The sequence below is a fragment of the Cricetulus griseus genome, assembly GCF_003668045.3.
Source record: "Cricetulus griseus strain 17A/GY chromosome 1 unlocalized genomic scaffold, alternate assembly CriGri-PICRH-1.0 chr1_0, whole genome shotgun sequence".
NCBI lineage: Eukaryota > Metazoa > Chordata > Mammalia > Rodentia > Cricetidae > Cricetulus > Cricetulus griseus.
Genome location: NW_023276806.1, coordinates 237,808,857 through 237,828,456, shown reverse-complemented (window position 1 = coordinate 237,828,456; position 19,600 = coordinate 237,808,857). Strand labels below are relative to the sequence as shown.

The 19,600-nt window shown below is 35.4% G+C and overlaps 1 pseudogene; it reads right to left on the bottom strand.

Annotated features, from left to right (window-relative positions):
* Positions 1-12,263, bottom strand: part of LOC100771605 — a 28,344-nt pseudogene extending 16,081 nt beyond the window's left edge.
* Positions 12,264-19,600: the final 7,337 nt, after the last annotated feature.

Below are 19,600 nucleotides of genomic sequence, written 5' to 3'. Positions count from 1 at the left end.
AAACCCAGTAAAACAGTGCTCCTCTGTTGCTTGCAATTTTTTTGTCCTGCCACTCTTCTCAGCCCCAAATAATCACATGGACACTATATATTAGTTATAAAATTATTGGCCAATGACTAGGGCTTCTTTTTGGCTACCTCTGTCTTATTTATTAACCCATTTCCAGCATGTTACTCCTTTGGCAGCAAGGTATCTCTACCTCCACCTCATTCACCAGAATTCTCCTGGTCCCCTAGCTCCGCCTATCTTTCTGCTTGGCAAATCAGTATTTTATTCATCAACCAACAAGAGAAATATATATATACAAAAGAATTCCCCCATCACTCCTCTATGGTCTATCCTTCAGTTCCTGCCTCCATGTTCCTGTCTTGAGTTCCTTCCTGTCTTGAGTTTCATGATGGACTATAATCACATCATGTAAGCTAAAATAAGCACTTCCTTTCCTCAAATTATTTTTTGTCATGGTGTTCCATCATAGCAATAGAAAATCTAAGACATTGTTTTTTTCAGGCATTTTTTTTTTTGTTGGCAATGGCTGCTTTGAGATAAAGCAGCAGGGTGGTATGGTCACCATAGAGAGCTTGTGTCAGCAAAGTTTAAAAAATTGACTGCAACCCTTAACACATTTTTTAACCCAGTTCTATCTGAAATATTTGATGCAGATGATGAAGGCTCTCAAACAGTCTGAAATCTCAGAAGAAACAACTAGTCAAATTGTATACTAGTGAAAAGTAATAAATATCTGAATTTCTAAGATATTAAATATCAGTGCTGTTTCTTATGCAATACTAACAAGGGAGACATCTCATGAAATGAGCAATGTTAGGTAGAGAATATCTCGTACCTTTCTGCATTGTAATCACTGGGATAGATACTCATATAGTGTAAAGGAGTCTTTACATCAGTTAACATTGAGCTAATGATATAGGGGGTATTCTGATAGTAATGAGCTGATTCAGGACTATTAAGTTTTATAGTTTTTTATTATATATAACATCATTATAAGTTATTCTATCTTTTAGCTATATTTTTATTATTGTTATTTTAATTTCTGATGTATAGGATGTATTACAAAAAACATGTCATACGATTGACATTGAATTGATAATCATTGGAGCATGCACTGACACACAATATATTTATTATCTTTTTCCGTATTTTGAATAATTTCCAAGATACAGAAAAATGAGAATGTAAAATATTTATAATATTTTGAATTAAGTTTTAGTTTTTTATTATTATAGCACTCAATATGTGATAACTAACCTAAAAATAGCAAGACTATCCATATAAAAACAAGAAGTTTAAGTGGTATAATGACAGTTCTAGGTTAAATTCTGATACTGAGAGAAACTCTATAAAGACGTCATTTATCAGTGTGTCTTAAATGAACCAAAAAGGAAGTACTATATCACTGCCATAGACCCAAGGAACCAGACCATGATGTAATACTGTGAGATCTTGGGGAAGTTAATAAAACGGTTTTACCAATTCAGAGAGTAAGATGACAGAAGACCCTGCAGACTTCTAATTGACTGTTCACTTGTGAGACTTATCTTCAAAATTTTGTTTGTTAAGATTTGTAGAAACAGTATATATGCATTTATGTGTGTATGTGTGTGTGTGTGTGTGTGTGTGTGTGCACGCGCATTACTATTATCTATATATTTTAAATATAAATATCATCCCTCTATTTCTATTACAAATGTAACCAAAAAGTTAAGTCCTTTGTGAAACAGTTGTTGGGAGGCCTTGCTGGTCAGAAGTTGCGGTCTAGCATGGACTGACAGTTTTCTCCAACCTTGACAACATGAAAAATTCCTTCCCCAGTGAGGCTTCATGCTCTCCACCTGCCCTAATTGAAGGATGTCTCTAGGCCCACATGTCTCATTTATCTCAAGGATGACCATTGGCACATTTCCCTGCAAACCCTCTTCCTCTGCTGACCTCACGGTAATTATGTAATATGCATTAGCTCTTTTCATAGGGCCATGCAGCTACTAACCTAGTTTTATGATTGTCTATGAATATCATCTGTTGTCAATAATCCCACAAACTCCTTAGTTTTACTATGCAATTGCCTATCCTGTAACATTTTCAAAGGTGGACTGACATCCTTGCTTTAGCACTGCATGCTAAGTGTCTTTCAGTCCCAAATATGAATGCTGGGAGATGTTTGATCACCTTTGAAAGAGCCAAAGACAAAATGTTTGACTTCATAGATTTCTTTGGGATACCATAACAAGTCACTTTTTAAATATCAAACACTTCTATAAACATAGCAGAGATCATAAGAAAATATATTTACCATGAAAATAAATACTAAGTATAGAAAAATAGATAAAAGATGAGAGAAAAAACAGATTTGTGACTTCATTTTCATGAATTGACCAGGAATATATGTGCATCTTTATGATAATTATGAAATATGTAGATAGGAATTATAAGGATATATGCAGCATTAACATTCATTTATCTTTAGAATGTGTTCAAATTTACTGGAGTTATTTGCAAAATATTTTGTTGATTTAAGAAGCAGAATATTGCCTGTCATATAAACTACCACATTTAATCAGCAGGTGTTCACTTTGGGTAGTCATAATGTCTTCTGAAGAGGTTTTTGATGTCAGTATCTGTTAAATAGACTGTGTAGGAATCTGGTTCCTGGAGAGAATTTATGGAAATTTTGCTATCCTGTTGTGTCGATGGGAATTGTATAATGTTTCTTCTCTCCAGTGGAAAAATGGTTGGACTGTGTTTAGGGTGGTACATTTCACATGTTCAATAGTTTAAATGAAGTAAAGTTTACTGTGTGACATTGAAATAACTGACAACACTAACTATTCAAAGGATGATGATACAATAACCAAAATCTTTTTCCAGAATATGCTTTCATTGCTTTGTCCCTATAATGTTCTTACTTGGAATTGTACTTATCACAACTCCATGTGTTCACCAGAAAATATCTTACTGAGTAGAGAAAAATATAAGTCATTATTGGCACTTTAACTTCTTGTAACATGAAGAAAATCACTTTGAATTTGCAAGTAACAAATGTGAAAATGCTCCAAATCTTATATTTGGCTATTCAAACTTATGAAAACAGCATTGTAGGCATCCTACTTTAATTTCTACTTAGTAGAAGTGCACTGCAAAACACTTTAATTTTTGATGTGAGATCATGAGATTCGTTTTTAGAACATTTAGAAAACACATATGTTATGTACACTATCTTGAAATAATCACATATCATTTTTTCCTTAATTGTTTTAATTTGAATTAGAAACAAGATTGTTTACATGTCAATCCCAGTTCTCACTCCCTGCCCTCCTCCCCTGCCACCTCCCCCACAAATAATACCCTATCTATCACCTATCCTTTCTGCTCCCCAGGGGAGGTTGAGGCCTTCCATAAGGGGTCATCAGAGTCTATCATTTCCTTTGGGATAGGGCCTACTCCTCCCCTCCCCCCCCCGTGTGTCTTGGCACAGGGAGTATCCCTCTATGTGGATTGGGCTCCCAAAGTCCACACCTATGCTAGGGATAAGTACTGAACTACTACAGGAGGTCCCATAGATTTCCAAGGTCTCCTTACTGAAACCTATGTTCCTGGGGTCTGGATCAGTCCCATGCTGGTATCCCAGCTGTCAGTCTGGGGACCAAGAGCTCCCCCTTTTTCAGGTCAGCTGTTTCTGTGGGTTTCACCAGCCTGGTCTGGATCCCTGTTCTCTTCATTTGTCCTTCTCTGCATCTGGGTTCCAGTTCGGTTCAGTGATTAGTTGTGGGTGTTGGCTTCTACTTCCACCAACTGCTGGATGAAGGCTATAGGATGGCATATAAGACAGTCATCAATTTCATTATCAGGGGAGGACATTTAAGGTAGCCTCTCCTCTGTTGCTTAGATTGTTAGTTGGTGTCATCTTTGTAGATCTCCAGACATTTCCCTCGTGCCTGATTTCTCTGTAAACCTAAAATGTCTACCTCTATTATGGTAACTCCTTTCTTGTTTTCTTCTATTCTTCCCCTGACTCAACCTTTCTGCTCCCTCATGTCCTTCTCACCCTTCATCTTCTCCCCTTCTCATTCTCCTAGCTCCCTCCCCCCACCTCCCTTGCTCCCAATTTGCTCAGGAGATAACAAGGACATCTGTTCAACAATGTTCATAGCAGCACTATTTGTAATAGCCAGAATCTGGAAGCAACCTAGATGCACCTCAACTGAAGAATGGATAGAGAAAATGTGGTACATTTGCACACATACTACTCAGCAGAAAAAAAAAAAAACAATGTAATCTTGAAATTTGCAGGAAAATGGATGGAACTAGAAGAAACCATTCTGAGCGAGGTAACCCTATCACAAAAATAAAAACGTGGTATGTACTCATGAGTGGATTTTAGACATAGAGTAAAGGAATACAAGCCTACAATCCACACTGCCAGAGAAGCTAGTAAACAAGGAGAACCCTAAGAGATACATACATGGCCCCTGGAGAAGAGGAAAGGGACAAGATCTCCACATTTCATTTTTATTAATATGTCTCTCTTTAAACCTCAAAGAATTATATTTCCATTTTACTTTGTGAATTTGACTGCTTAACTTCTGGAGCACAGTATTTCACCAAAGGTATGTTGGTGAAGGCCAGAATATGGAGGCTCAAATCAGACAAAAATCCAAGCAAAGAGTGTTACTACCCCTAATCCAGAAGCTTTTGGCCAGTGGTGGTACATTCCAGTAGATCACAAATCAATCACAGTCTTCGGTCAGCCCAATGCTCTGGAGTAGTTGGGAATAATAAACATATTCCACATGGTTTTAGTTTGTTTTGGTATTTTGGGTTACTTTTTGTTTGCTTGTTTTATTTTTGTTTTCCTTATTTTTTACTTTTTGATAGGGAATATGAAGTTGGGCAGGTAATGAGGTAGGAGAGGATCTGGGAGGAGTTGAGGGAGGTAAAATGTACATATCAAACAATTGAAATAATACATTATTTTAAAAGTTTAGAAAATCAAAACTACGTACCATCAAAATAAACAGAGTACACATATTGTTCTATGTTAAAATTATTGGAGATGGTTTTAAAAATTAAGGAAATGAAAGAATAAATGCATTTTTGAAGTTTTGGTTAAGGAACAACTAAAATTGTTCATGTAAGGACCACAGATGATATTGGAATAGCTTGCATTTGTGTCATTTTGTGTTTTCCTCTTTACTTGGTCTTTTCTGGTTTCATTCTGTTGCTGTAATAAACAGGCAAATTAGAAGAGAAGCATCTTTATTTAGCTTACACTTTTGGGTCACAGTCATCACTGAGGGAAGTCAGGACAAAAGGTCAAGAATTCAGGGTTAGGGTTAGGGTTAGGGTTAGGGTTAGGGTTAGGGTTAGGGGTTAGGGTTAGGGTTAGGGTTAGGGTTAGGGTTAGGGTTAGGGTTAGGGTTAGGGTTAGGGTTAGGGTTAGGGTTAGGGTTAGGGTTAGGGTTAGGGTTAGGGTTAGGGTTAGGGTTAGGGTTAGGGTTAGGGTTAGGGTTAGGGTTAGGGTAGGGTTAGGGTTAGGGCTAGGGCTAGGCCTAGGGCTAGGGCTAGGGCTAGGGTTAGGGTTAGGGTTAGGGTTAGGGTTAGGGTTAGGGTTAGGGTTAGGTCAAGCAAAACATTAAAAACAGGCATGTTTGTTATTAATTCTAGTCAAGGAACTCACCCATAGTTAAAGAAATACAGAACAAGTTATAAAAGAATGTTGATTGTTCATAGCTCAGTGATTGTCTGGCTTTCTTATACAGCCCAGGACCACCTGCCTTGGGATGTTTCTGCCCACAGTTGGCTGAACCTCCTATATAAATTAACAATGAAGTAAATTGCCTACAGATATACCCACAGACTAATGTGATCAATGTCATCCCTTCACTGAGACTCCCTTATTAGATAATAGTAGGCATGTCAAGTTAACAACTAAAGCACAAAAAGGTAATATCCATGACTAAATCATATGTAATAATATTCTTGTTTTAAAAAAGTGTTACTTTCATTAAAACACAACTATTTCATTTCCCTAACTCTTTCTCTTCCATCTATATCCTTTCATGATCATTGTTACTCTCTTTAAAATTTATAGCCTCTTTTTCATGAGTTTTCATGATACATATGTAACAAACCTATACTCATATATGACATATATATGAATAAATATATAAATACGGCATTTAGGGCCGACCACTTGTATTGCTATTTAGAAACTTTTTCTTGGAGAATAGTTCTCTCAGAAATCTACTTCTTGCTTGAGATTCTTCCTATCTACATTGTCATGTAACTCATGTTTTTGTTGCTCAGATCTTGGTGAGACAGACATATTGTTAATATTACATGAATGTAGTTCATAGTCATATCCAGAAGGCATAATATCACAACAGATTTCCTGGTCCTTTGGCTCTTACAGACTTTCTGCCCTTTTCCAAGGTGTCTCCTATAGCTTTTGTGTTTGGGTGGTGTTATAGATGTATCAGTTGGGAATGGGTACCCCATAGTTAGTCATTCTCTGCCATTGGACTCTCATGGCTTTCTGTAATGGTCTCTATCTGTTCACCAGGTATGTTACTTTGATGAGGGTTGAGAGCTATTCTTACTTGTGTGTATAAAGTTAAGTATTTAGGATCCAGTTAGGTATTATACTAATTCAAGAAATTAACAGTACTAGGTTTCCTCTAGGGTCCATGATGTTACCAACAAAAGGAAATTGATTACTTTTACAACAGCAGGCATGAATTCTTCCTATTGAGTAGGGTTTAGTTCCACTTAAATAGTTATTGGTTACTCCCAAGTTATACGTGCCATTATTGCACCTTTAAGGGTATCTTGCAATGGTAGCCTTGTAGTAAGTAGTTCATTGGTGTTACAGGTAGGTAGGACTATTCACTGTTGTTTTTCTGTGATAGCTTTCATAGCAGTTTTCTTATACTATGAAAGCTAGTCCTCATGAAGAGGCTGTTGGGTCAGTTCTAGTTTGACTCTTACATGTGTTGTGGAAAGGAAGTGTGCAATGTTTTCAGCAATAGGGATTTCCCTTGAACTTTTGAGTAGTAACCAAGAGCAACAGCAGTTGCCTATAATGTTTTGAAAATATCTTGGATTCAACTGACCAACAATTTGTAAGAGGTGTTCTCATGTTTGGTAATAGAGTTTTGGTTAGTTTATGGTCTTGAGGAGAGTATTATAACCCCAAGTGGCATCACCTGGTATTTCTAAGGGTACTACAATAGAGCCTCCTCACTCATTTACACTTAATTGTCTATCACAATTCCCATTCCAAACACCTATTGGGGACTACCTTAGTTCCTTTTAATGTATAGTTGTTAAATCAAACATAAAAATCAGATGTCTGGTTTGGCAAGGCACATAGCTGGCAAGTATTTTAAACTTTATCTGTCCTATTTTATTTTTTTATCTTTCCTATTTTAAATAAAAGCAGTACCTCAAATTTTGTGTGAGATGTAGGTTACTGATAATTTAGTGAAAGCAGTTTTAAACCAAGAGAATAAATAATGTTTATACCAAAACTTCCATCATTCAAATAATAATTTATGATTCTTCTGAGATTGTACATAATCTCAAAATTGCAAATTCTACATAGCATAGAATCAATTTAAATATCCATTCAAAATATTGCTTAAAGTATATTTAGCATATTCTGTTTGCGTACAAAGGAAATGCGACTTTAGAAAGCTGTTGTCAAAATTCACATTGATTATTGTTATTTTAAACTAGGGCAGCTGGAGAAATGCTGTCAATTACTCAAAGTTAATCTGGTGACTTCGAACAAAACACCCCTACTGGGTAAGTAAATGAGAACCACATGCAAATTAACTGAATAATGCACTGTCTGGACAATTACCAGTTTATCAGTTTTTTAAAAGGGTGATTTAAGAGGCATTTTTTTTTATAGAAAAACATTACTACTCGATTGCAAATATCACTTGACTTAGATATCAAGCATCAGCTTGCATTTCAGTGAACAGAGAATAGAGGGTTAGTTTTGTTCAAAAGACGGAGCCCCTATTAGCAGGTCTACCAGCAAACTAGACAGGAGCAAAAGCTCAAGTCTGTTTGAAGTTGGTGACAGAGGAATTTAAAAGAAGGTTGGGTGGCCAGAAGGAGTTTTACAGTTCTTTCACAAAGTCACCATGCCTCTATTCACAGGTCATGTGTTTAACTGGGTGGGTGGAGAAGCTATCTTTTTCTATGTAGTGTATTTTTATCTTAAACTGGGCGAGCTAGCTATATTTGTGCATGTTTACTTGACTAATCCATTTCAAGCCATCCTTGAATAAGTTCTAGAGACATTTCCTGTAAGACACTTTGTTATTTAGTGAATTCAAGCACAGGGTGTCTAGGATATAGATCGATTTAATTGCTTGGTTTCTTTATTCTTCTTACCTAATATTGTAGATTTCAGGTAATCATATTTCTTTAAGGGGGATATGTAACATGAATAAATAAAAGACCCAGAGACTGATATTGGGATTCAAGCTTAAAGTTGAGGGTCAGTAAAGCAAAGCAGCCTGCCATTAGCTCTCATCTCTAGCTCAGGCTAAAAGGGCTGATCCAGGCATCAGCTCTTCACCAAGTCTCAAACTGCTTTCCTCAGTGTGGCTGGTGAATGAATGCCTCTTATTGAATCCTTGTTCCTGTCTTTTATACCGCTCTAGTGCTGGGATTAAAGGTATGAGCTATAATTCTCTTTCAGACTGATTCATTCTTGTCTAGATCTGGGTGGCTGTGGATACAAAGATTCATCTACTTAATGCCAAATCCAAGGATTAAAGGTATGTACCACCATCACCTCCCAGCTTCTGGCTGCTGGAATTAAAGGTGTGTGCCTGGCTTCTATGGCTTGTGGCTGACTTTGCTTTCTTCATCCTCAGGCAAGCTTTAATAAATTATAAATAATATATAGCTACAGGGATGGTTGTCTTAGTTGTTATAAAATACCCCAACTGAGATATGGGGAACTTACATAGCCTCATTTACATAGATCATAACTGCTCATTTAGAATACCAAGAGATGCTATTCTTGACTTTATACTCCCAAATATAATGTCCTAGTATGTGATATTGTCTGGAAGACCACCATATGTATTCAGACCTTGATATCTCTACTATACCATGATTGGTAATAAATTGCTTAAAATCAACTTGTTTTGTCTCAGTTTCCTTATTAATAACACAAATATAATTATTGATCCTGTCACACAAGACTATAAACATTAAATGACTTGATTTAAAATGGCTATCATAATACTTTGAACATACTAAAATCATTGTTTTAGGAATACTTATTATTGTTTTTAAGCAAGTATGTGGTATGTGCCTATTTAAGGCTAAGAATGCTCAATGCGAAGATTTGATTATGAATTTTGGAATTCTGTTCTCTGCAGGCATGGTGAGGTTTAGGTTTGGAATCAGGGCTTCCAGATTGAACTGCAAACAGCTTTACCCTCTGATCCAGTGCTTTGGTTCTGAATCATGTATTTTTTTTTTCTAATTTGGACTATATTTTTAATATTTGGTTATTAAGTTTTACTTTATTTTATATTAAAGCAAAATTTTATTCCTTATTTTTATTGTAGTTACCATTTTTTAAATTTAGCTTCTATCTTTTGGAAAATAAGAACTTAAAAACACACTTATTCTTTTTCTTCTTGCTTATAATATTCTTTCCCACTCTTCTTTTTCTTTTCTTAATTTGACCAAACTTATTCTTCCCTTTGTGTTACCCAAGTCTTCCTCAATTTACTATGTTTGCTTTTGAACTAAATAAAATATAACTTCATAGCATACTCTCTCTTTGTATACTTTGTAATTTACTTTTCTATAGTAAATAATAGTGCATGAGTTAGCTTGAATTTATTTGTTTGCCTAATTCATGTTCATTTTGGTCTTGGTGCTGTTGCAGTGGTTGGTTTTCTTCTCCCTTAATGCTACTAGTGACTGGCCCCTAAAGGGTAGTGTGGTGGAATTTGGTTTATAACTGAACAAAGAAAGCTTGCCTGAAGATCAGAGTGCAAAGGTAGCCATACTAGGTAACCATAGAGACGATGCTTCACTCAGGATCCCACCCCTTTAATCCCAGCACTAGAGAGGAATATAAGGCTGAAAGGGACAGGAGCTCATTGAAGTCTGAGTGAGTGTGAGGAGAAATGTAGTAGGAAGCAGTTTGAGGTTTGGTGCATCCATTTTTTTAAAAAACATGGGAAGATTAGAACACTAAAGACAAGAATGAGCTAACATAATTTATGAGCAATCCTACTTAAGTGCAGAAGATACATAGAGGTATCTTATACACAGAGGCCTCTTGTGAAAGCATTATGGGAGCATAGGAAAGAAAAATTTCTTAGATGGGAAAGAAGAGGATTAATCATATCAATCTCATGAAATCAGCAAGAGGGAGAAAAGAAAACAAAGAATAGTTGAACTAGCTAGGAAACAACTAATAATATTACAGGAGTTAGAAAATTCATATTGATAGTAATTGTATTTATATATTTATTTTCTTTCATTGAAAATATATTTTTTCATACAGTATATTCTGATTATATTTTTCCAACTCCCCACTCATATTTCTACCCAACTGGAACCTCTCACCATCTCTCTCATTAGAAAACAAGCAGGCTTCTAAGTGATAAACATAAAAATAAAAATCAAATAAGAATATGACAAAACAATAAAGCAAGAAAAAGGAACTTATATGGTGGAAAAAGAAATAGAAAAACACTAAAAAACCCTGATGTAATTTATGACACAAAGAACTTCCAAACAGACCATTTGTATTGTGTTGTCCATTCATGACTGGGCATAGCGAGGGCCTACCCTTAAGAGTAGTTTATTTCCCTAGTGAGACTCCCACAGAAAAAAAAAATCTTTGCAAATGGCTGTCAAGTGCACATAACTTTTGGGTTAGAGATATATGTATGTCCATTTCTGTCTTCAGATCTAGGACCCCTTCTGGTGCAGACCCTGTGAAAACCTAAAAAATACTATTGCATGAGACAGAGCAATGGAACCATCAATTAACTGTAGAACCATGTGGAACCATCAATTAAATGCTTTTTGAAGATTAAAAAAAATGGCAGAGATCAGAGTGCATATCTTTACCATAATTACAAAAATGAATGCATTGATGAAGACAGAAAGGAAATGTGTCCTCATTACCTCTTGTCAAATTTCAGGTGATTTTATTGGATGAGAGATACTTTACACTTGGAGAATAGTATAAGGTAAGGTAAGCTTTAACCTTATGACTCAACTTTGCAGAAGTTCTACTTTCAGCATACATCCTCCTATTTTGGGAAACAGCATAGACACAATTTCTGATCACTGCAGCACAGGTCAGAAATGTCATAATAGGATTCTGCATTGTACTTTATACCAGATCATTGCAAAACAACAGAAGCAATTCAATGAGCCTCTGTCCTTAAGCCAGGGCTTGCAAATGGAAACTATAGACTCCAATGCAAGTATGAGTTGTGCAACCCATTCAGATAAGCATGGGTGTAGCCAGAATCACCTGAGGTGTATGGCAGCAGGTTCAGGCCAAGAGTGTTATGAAGAAACATATAGGCCCTAGAAGGCTGGGTATTAGTCCTACTCCTATAATGAATAGGTGTATGTGAGTTATGTGCCATGAGATTGAGTTCAATCTCGCCTTATAGTATTATTGGCTACAAAATTTTATTCAGATGTGACATGTATCCTCTAAGGGTCAAAAATAAATTGAATAACCATATACATTTGAAATAGCACCACACCAAGCCAAGAGAAGTTGTAGAATTCAAGAATAAAATAAGAGACAAGAATTTATATGCATCAAAAAAGCTGTCCATGTGCATAAAAACTGTTGTTGACTTGTAAAAAATCAAATTAGAAATTTCTTTTATTAATTTTTTTAACTTTAGAAGCACTCTTATTTACATATCCATCCCCAATTCCCCCACCCTCCCATCCTCCCATGCTCTTCACCAACCCCCAACCCATCCCCCAACCCCTCCCCAGGGAGTCACATCATTTGGGGGAGGGCCCATACCTTCCTTGCTGTATCTGGGCTGCAATAGTATCCATACATAGGATGGGCTCCCAAAGTCCATTTGTGCTATAGGGATGAACACTGGCTCCACTGTTAGAGGTCCCATTGACTGTCTTGGCCTCTTAGCTGGCACCCACATTCTGAGGGCTTGTTTCAGTCCAATGCTCATTCCCAACTTTATGACGAGGTTCTCCATGCTCTCACTAGGTCAGGTCAGCTGTAACTGTGGGTTTCTCTAGCACCTTCTTGGCTTCTTTGTTCATCCCTCCTCCCACTCTGCAAATGGATTCCAGGAGTATGGCTCAGTGCTTAGCTGTGGGTGCCTGTTTCTGCTTTGATCAGCTACTGCAAGAAAAGCTCTAGGAATGGTAACCAGGGTAGTCATCAATCTCATTATAGGGGAAGGACATCAAAGGCAGCCTCTCTGCCACTGCCTAGATTCTTAGTTGGGGTCATCCCTGTGGATCCCCTAATACTTCCCCTGTTCCAGACCTCTCTAAAGAGGAGTACCAGTGCTCCTTAAATTGTTCCACACAATAGAAGCAAAAGGGACATTGCCAAACTCTTTTTACGAGCTACAGTTATCTTGGTACCCAAGCCACACAAGCCACACAAGGCCACAACTAAAAAAGAGAACTACAGACAAATATCCCTCATGAACATTGATGCAAAAATACTCAACAGAATACTGGCAAATGGAATCCAAGAACACATCAGAAAAATCATCCACTGTGATCAAGGAGGCTTCATCCCAGGGATGCAGCAATGGTTCAACATATGAAAATATATCAATGTAATCCACCATATAAACAAACTGAAAAGGAAAAACCACATGATCAACTCCCTAGATGTTGAAAAAGCCTTTGACAAAATCCAACATCCCTTCATGATAAAGGTCTTGGAAAGATCAGGAATAACAGGAACATATGCAAACGTGATAAAAACAACATACAGCAAACGAACAACCAACTTCAAATTAAATGGAGAGAAACTCAAGGTGATTCCTCTAAAATGAGGAGCAACACAGGGCTGCCTACTCTTTTCATATCTCTTCAATTAACAATTTTTATGTGTCTATCTTGCAGAATATCCAAGAATGAGCTTAGCTAAAGTGAAACACTGGAATGAAAAATAATAACTGATATGGAATGCTAAATATGTTGTGATTTGTTGGGTTAAGATAGAAGAGGATAATAGGGGGAGAATAGAGTTGGCTATATTTTTCAACAATGTAGTTGTAGCAACAGTACTTAAGAATATGGAATCATGTTGATAAAACATACACAACAACGTACCTGCTTTAAACAATCGTATGTGGCTAAATCAGTATAAGTAGTATTATTTTGAAACTTCTAATAAATCTGTGTTCAAAATGTGAGTGATTTTTTGAGATGTTCTAATTCTATTTCTTAGTTTTGAGGATGAAGCTTACTGTGAAAATAATATCTATAGTCTTCATAAAAATTTTAAGTTTTCAATTTGAACAATAAAAGTCAGTGAATATATATGAGGAGTATATAAAGATATAATATTCTATAAAGCCAAATGCTCTTCTAGTTCTGACCACTGAATTGGTTTAGAAAAAAATATAAAAGCTTGTTTCAGTGAGAATTTTGATGTCCTAATTATAATGTTGCAATAAAATTTCTCATTGACTGAAGCCAGCATGTCTTGAATAGATATGTAGTCTAGCTCTGAGCAGGAAATATTTAAAGACTGCTTGGAGCTTCTTGTTATATTTGAGAGTAAGGAAACTACCAAAGATGAGCAAAGCCCCATCAAAATGACTCAGTGACAACATACTTGAGGATTTTTAACCTTGCCAGTCACTGGCCACCTTTGGATTAGATTTGTGTATAGGTTTATAGTAGTTTAAAGAGAAGTTAAGGTAGTGCAAGTTATAATTGGTCTTAATACTAAAACCCAGAGTCAGATATTAGTGAGTGAAAGCTGAAAGATCAGATAAGCAGAGCAGCCAGCTACTAGAGCTTTACCTCTATGAGATCCTCAGACTGAAAAGAGAGAGAGAGCTACTGTCTCCTCTGGCCTTATATTTCTCTCTCCACACAGCCATATCACTTTCTGTCTGTCTGTACAGACCTCCAGACCTCTATGGTTAACTTTATGTCTAGCTCTGACCTGTGATCATCAAGCAAGCTTTTTTGTTAGAGTGCAAACAGGTTGTGGCCACAAGTAAATATGTCCAAATTCAGGGTGACATAATCACATAGGGGAAAGAAAACAAAATAAGACAATTTCGTCAACTTTAGACTCTGGTATTTAACTTTTGAATTTAAAAATAATGTTTACCATATTTTCATTCATGTGTCTGTGCATATTTGCCACATGTGTGTGAATACCTAGTGATTCCTGGAGAGGGAGTTGAATACACAGGGCCTTGAGTTACAGATGATTGTGAAACACCTCACTTGGGTGCTAGGGCCCCAAATTCCCATCATCTTCAGGAGCTCTCAATCCTTTACCTGTCTTTGAATATCAACTGATTTATTGCTATAGAAATGAGTAAATATTCCAGGAGGCTGTATTCCTGGAAATTAATGAAGACTAATGATACAGTGTGTTCTAAAAGATTGTGAGTTTAAGCACTCAGCATGAGGGTTTGCTCACAGATGCTGCCTGTGATCTTTCCAAAGGCACCAACCATGTATCAGTTAAAATCTCTGCACAGAGATGAAAATTATAAGAAATATGGAGGGCAGACAACTGTGTTAAATTGTATCCTGAGAACACAAGGAAATAGTAAAAAGATAACAAATGCATTTGGGGATATCAGTAGTTAAACACTTTTCAGTTCTTCAAGATGATTACGCAAAGAAAAAAAATTAAGGGAAATCAAATATAGCTGAACATTTCCCAAAGAACTTAAAATATAAAGAAAACAGTATGTAAGTAAAAATATTAAAATAAAGCTATCTCTCTCAAAATAAATATGTATGGATATAGCCATTTAATAGTAATTAAAGGAAAAATTCTTGCATTGCTATAGCGTGTAATTCTTTTACCAGTACATAGATCTTCATCCACATATAAAAATGTCAAAAGACTAATGCATTTAAGTAAATTGGGAAATTTCAAACAGTTTTTTGATTTGTTTATCTTTGACAGTTTTATCCATGTATAATGAAGTTTAGTTCTTTGCATCCCCACCCTTTTCTGCCCTCTCATCTTCTTCCATCCCCCAACGAAACCTTTGTTCTTTCCAACAGTCACTTACTAATTTTATGTCTTCTTGTTGTGTGTGATCCTTTGAGCTTAATTAGATGTGTTTCAAAGGTGGCTACCCCACTCAAGGAAAAGATGAATGGCTCCTAATCCAGCAACTATTACCAGAAAACTTTCCCTCAGAGCCTTGAATGGATCTCTCCCCTATCCATGAAGAAATACTGATGCTTCCAATCTTCTGTAGATCTTGTGCAGATATCCATAGCTGCACTAGTTTCATGAGCAGAAGGGCTGTGTTGTGTGCAGAAGACACCCTTTGCGGCACATTGTCTCATCCTTTGGTTCTTACATTCTTGTAGCCTCTTCTGCAACATTCCTTGACTTTGGAGGATGTACAGAAGCTCCTTTTAGGGCATAGTATTCTATCACCACATATTCTCAGAATTTCCACCAGCTATGTGTTTCTCCATCAACCACTATCTGCTGCAATCAGAATATTTCTGATAATGGCCCACTGAACCTGACTCTTACTCCCCAATACTGATTCATATTATTTATTCTAGAGTGAAAATTATTTTTTGAGGTACTGGAGAGAATTGGTTTACTTTTTGTCCCTTTCTTTAAAAGAACAAGGCTAAACAGACAAGTATGTAGATGGTAGAATGACAATATGAATATTTATTAAAAGAAGGATAGACAGTACCTACGCTGAGGCCAAGGTTGAGCTGAAACTCACTACAGATCATTACCTGAACTCTAAATTGTGGTAAGACTCTGGCCTTAGCCTCCTGAATTGTAGACTTATAATTGAGACCTGGAACATAGGCTTTAAAAAATTAGCTAAGCTTAAATTTTGTTTTTATACAAATTATCAAAATCAGTAAATCAGATTGTATTTGCAAACATTGATAAATTACAAAAATTTATAGTTTGTTAAACCTGTTAATACAAAAGAATGAGAAAACAATAAGAAATTAAGGAAATTTAAGCTATTGTTATTGTTAGAATTTTCATTAGTTTGATAAAGATTAAAAGTAATGCATCTGATTACTGAGGCAAGCAAATATTCTGAATGAGTGTGTGCATCTGTCCTTTAATTCAAGAGGTTGGTAACCCATGTGCTGTTTAAAGTCATTAGGAAATAACAGCACAGTGGGAGGAGTTGTGAATGTTCATAGGACTGATGATGCATTATAATGTAGGTAAATAGTTCTACTGTATCACAATATTGCTCTTGAGACTGCTCTCCATCATATCACAGTATGCAATTAATGAACCACAATTAAACATCTGCAAGGCAAAATTTTCAAACTGGGTAAATATTTAAACACAGACTATAATTAAATGCTATTTACATATTATTTATTTGGAAATGATGTGGAAATAAACATGGCACTAAAAGTTTAATGCATATTACCATTACTCCTGACAAGAAAATCTGTGCTTTTTGTTCTTAGATTAGGGGATTTTATCTTGAGGTTGCTGCACAGAGTCACTTTTCTTTCTGATTTCTCCTGAAATGGAATCAGGTACAGACATGCAACTTGTTTCATGAGTGGAATTTAATTAATTTAAAACTTAATTAAAAGAATCATGATTTGCTTTCTTAGTTCATTCTCTTAAAAGAAGAGTTTGTCTTCTCCATTTGTCTTTATTCTGTCAATAGATGGAGAGAATTCTAAGAATCTAGGGAACAGCAGTCAGAGCTATAAAATGAAAAGTGTGTCTTTTGAATCACAAAGTGAACAACAGCCATCCTTCAACAAATAATCTATATGAGGCATTAAGGAGAAATTAGATTACCTCTCATCAATGCACTGACATCTGGGTGGCTTACTATGACTAGAACCAGAATTATCCTCTTTAAAACACGTTTGACAAATTTCAGTCAACTGGTTATATATTTTGCATATGTATTCACACATTGAATGAATTACTTTGTAAGCCATTTTATAAAATATTTATAAATATAAAACAGTTATAAATCATTAATGCATCTTATTATATTTGAGAGAGGTTGTTATTAAGGGAGACAATATTATGTTATTTTACAAAGCAAGCTGACTTTCCTCCAATAAACTTCTAGAAATATGTATCAGATGGAAGTCTATAAAGTTTAAAGTGGAAATGTGGGTTTTTAAATAGAAGTTATTGGACCCAGTCATATGCATTCAAGTAACAACAACATGAAAAGTATACAGCTATGTATCCCCTGAAGTGTGTAATGCAAAGCCTGTTACAGACTAGTCACTGAAACAAAATAAGGACTTATTAACCATAATATCATGAAAGTCATCCATCCTAGTAAGTTCTGAAAATGCTGAGCTAAATTTCTTCATCCTATTATTAACATGTGTCAAACTACACATGACTTCTGTCCCCAGAGACCCAAAGCACTTAGTTTTTATGTGATTTTCTTCAAGAAGTTTCTACTATTACTTTATTTTATGAATTATTTCCAATTATTTTCTATACCTGGCTTGAAAAAAATAAATTCTAATTAATATTTCAGCCATTTGCTCTCTGAATGGAGCACTTTTAACCTTGCTCAAACTAGAGAACTTTCTATTGGAAATGCATAACTCTTGGGTAGAATAGATCCTCTAGACAGTGATAATCTTCAGAGGACTTTATCAATGATGTGTACATGTACAATGGAGAGTTTAACTAAGAAATTATACACTCTTATATCTCATTGTTTTCACTCTGATAAACATTCACCTTCCTTCCAAGGTTATTCTCTTCACTTTTTACTCAAGAATCCACAATTATAGCAGAGATTTCAGCCTTTATAATTCTGGAACACATCTGGATGTCATGAATTAAATTAGTGTATGAATTGAAAAGATGAAGAGATAAGATAAGGAGAAAGGAAAAAGCCCGTGATATTAGACTTTAAAAAGTGCCATATAACTTTAATATAATGAGACATTTTGTAGCTCTCTTGAAAGATTTTTGTTTTATGAACAGTCTTCAAAGAGAAATTATTAAAAGCCTTTGAACAATGTTAGCATGACTCAAAATACACTTTGGGGAAAAAGTTTCCTTTAACAGTAATAGATTTAGGGCATTAAAATGGATTATGTTATTTCAATTATATTTTGTATTCAATGTTAAAATGAACAGTATTAACTTAGGCTCAAAAACTTGGAGTTTCTAATAGAGACCCAGGAAAATAACTAAATAAGTTAACTAATAATTTAAGCTAGTCAATGGTGGAAAGAGATACCCTACTTATCTGTCACAAATGTGAACTTGAAGGTCAATGATAATTATGTCCTTGATGAGGACACAGGATGATCATATGTGTCATGGTGGTATTTATTTTAAGAAGCATGTCACAAGGAGGGGTAGGGGTGGTAACAGAAGATGCTTAAATGTGCTATTGAGCTTCATTTGGGGGGAATTATGAAGCTATGACTTCATAGCCTGGTTAATAATGCATAATATTTGTAGTTAGTGAGGTCAGAAAATAGTTTATTCTGTCTTAAGATGTCTTGGGTCATCACAAAGAGGGCACATTTGTGATAGAAAGGTAGTAAGCTAATCAGAATTTTGTATGGCATGTAAAGTATTTTCAGTAATTAATTATAACAATTATGATGAACAAAAAATCATATAAAACTTAAGGAGAATATATATATATATATATATATATATATATATATGTCTCCTGCTATCTCTGTTTTTTTATATTAAGTAAATATTGGATTAAGAGAACAATGTTATATTAGGGAGAGCACATATACTTTAAAATTTGTTTGAGATGAAGCATATTAGCATATCAATAGTTAATGGTGAAATCAATGTGAAGATGAAAAAAAATATAGGAAAGGAAGACTTCATTTGGAGAACTAAGTCCTGGATAACGATTAAGAGGGTTTTAATTTATGAACATACGAAATTTGAGAGGAAGAACTACTGAAGACCTGAAAAAGTTCAAGGAGTAAGTTCACAAATTAGGCAAAGCCTTTTTTAAAACTATATTTATGTAATATAAAAAGATAATTGAGTTATTTTCCAATCTAATGCATTATATTTGATTGTACTATGAAGGTTTTTTTGTATTTTAAAATAAAATTAGCATCAACTGCAATTCAACTTCCTGTGATAATAAATGAGGCAGAAAGATGCATGTGTTGAAGGAAAAATAAAACAGAGGAAGCAGAATTTTTTGAAGGAAATAAAATCTTGCTTATATATGTCTCTTTGAAAATGTTGGGAGTGAATAATTCAGGGCAGAGTTCAATCTATCTTCCAGACATCACCTTCTCTCAGTTTCCAGAGGAGATACTGTGAGCATGGTTGTGAAATTTTAAGCCCAGGAAAGAAGAAGCTTGAAAATGTCCA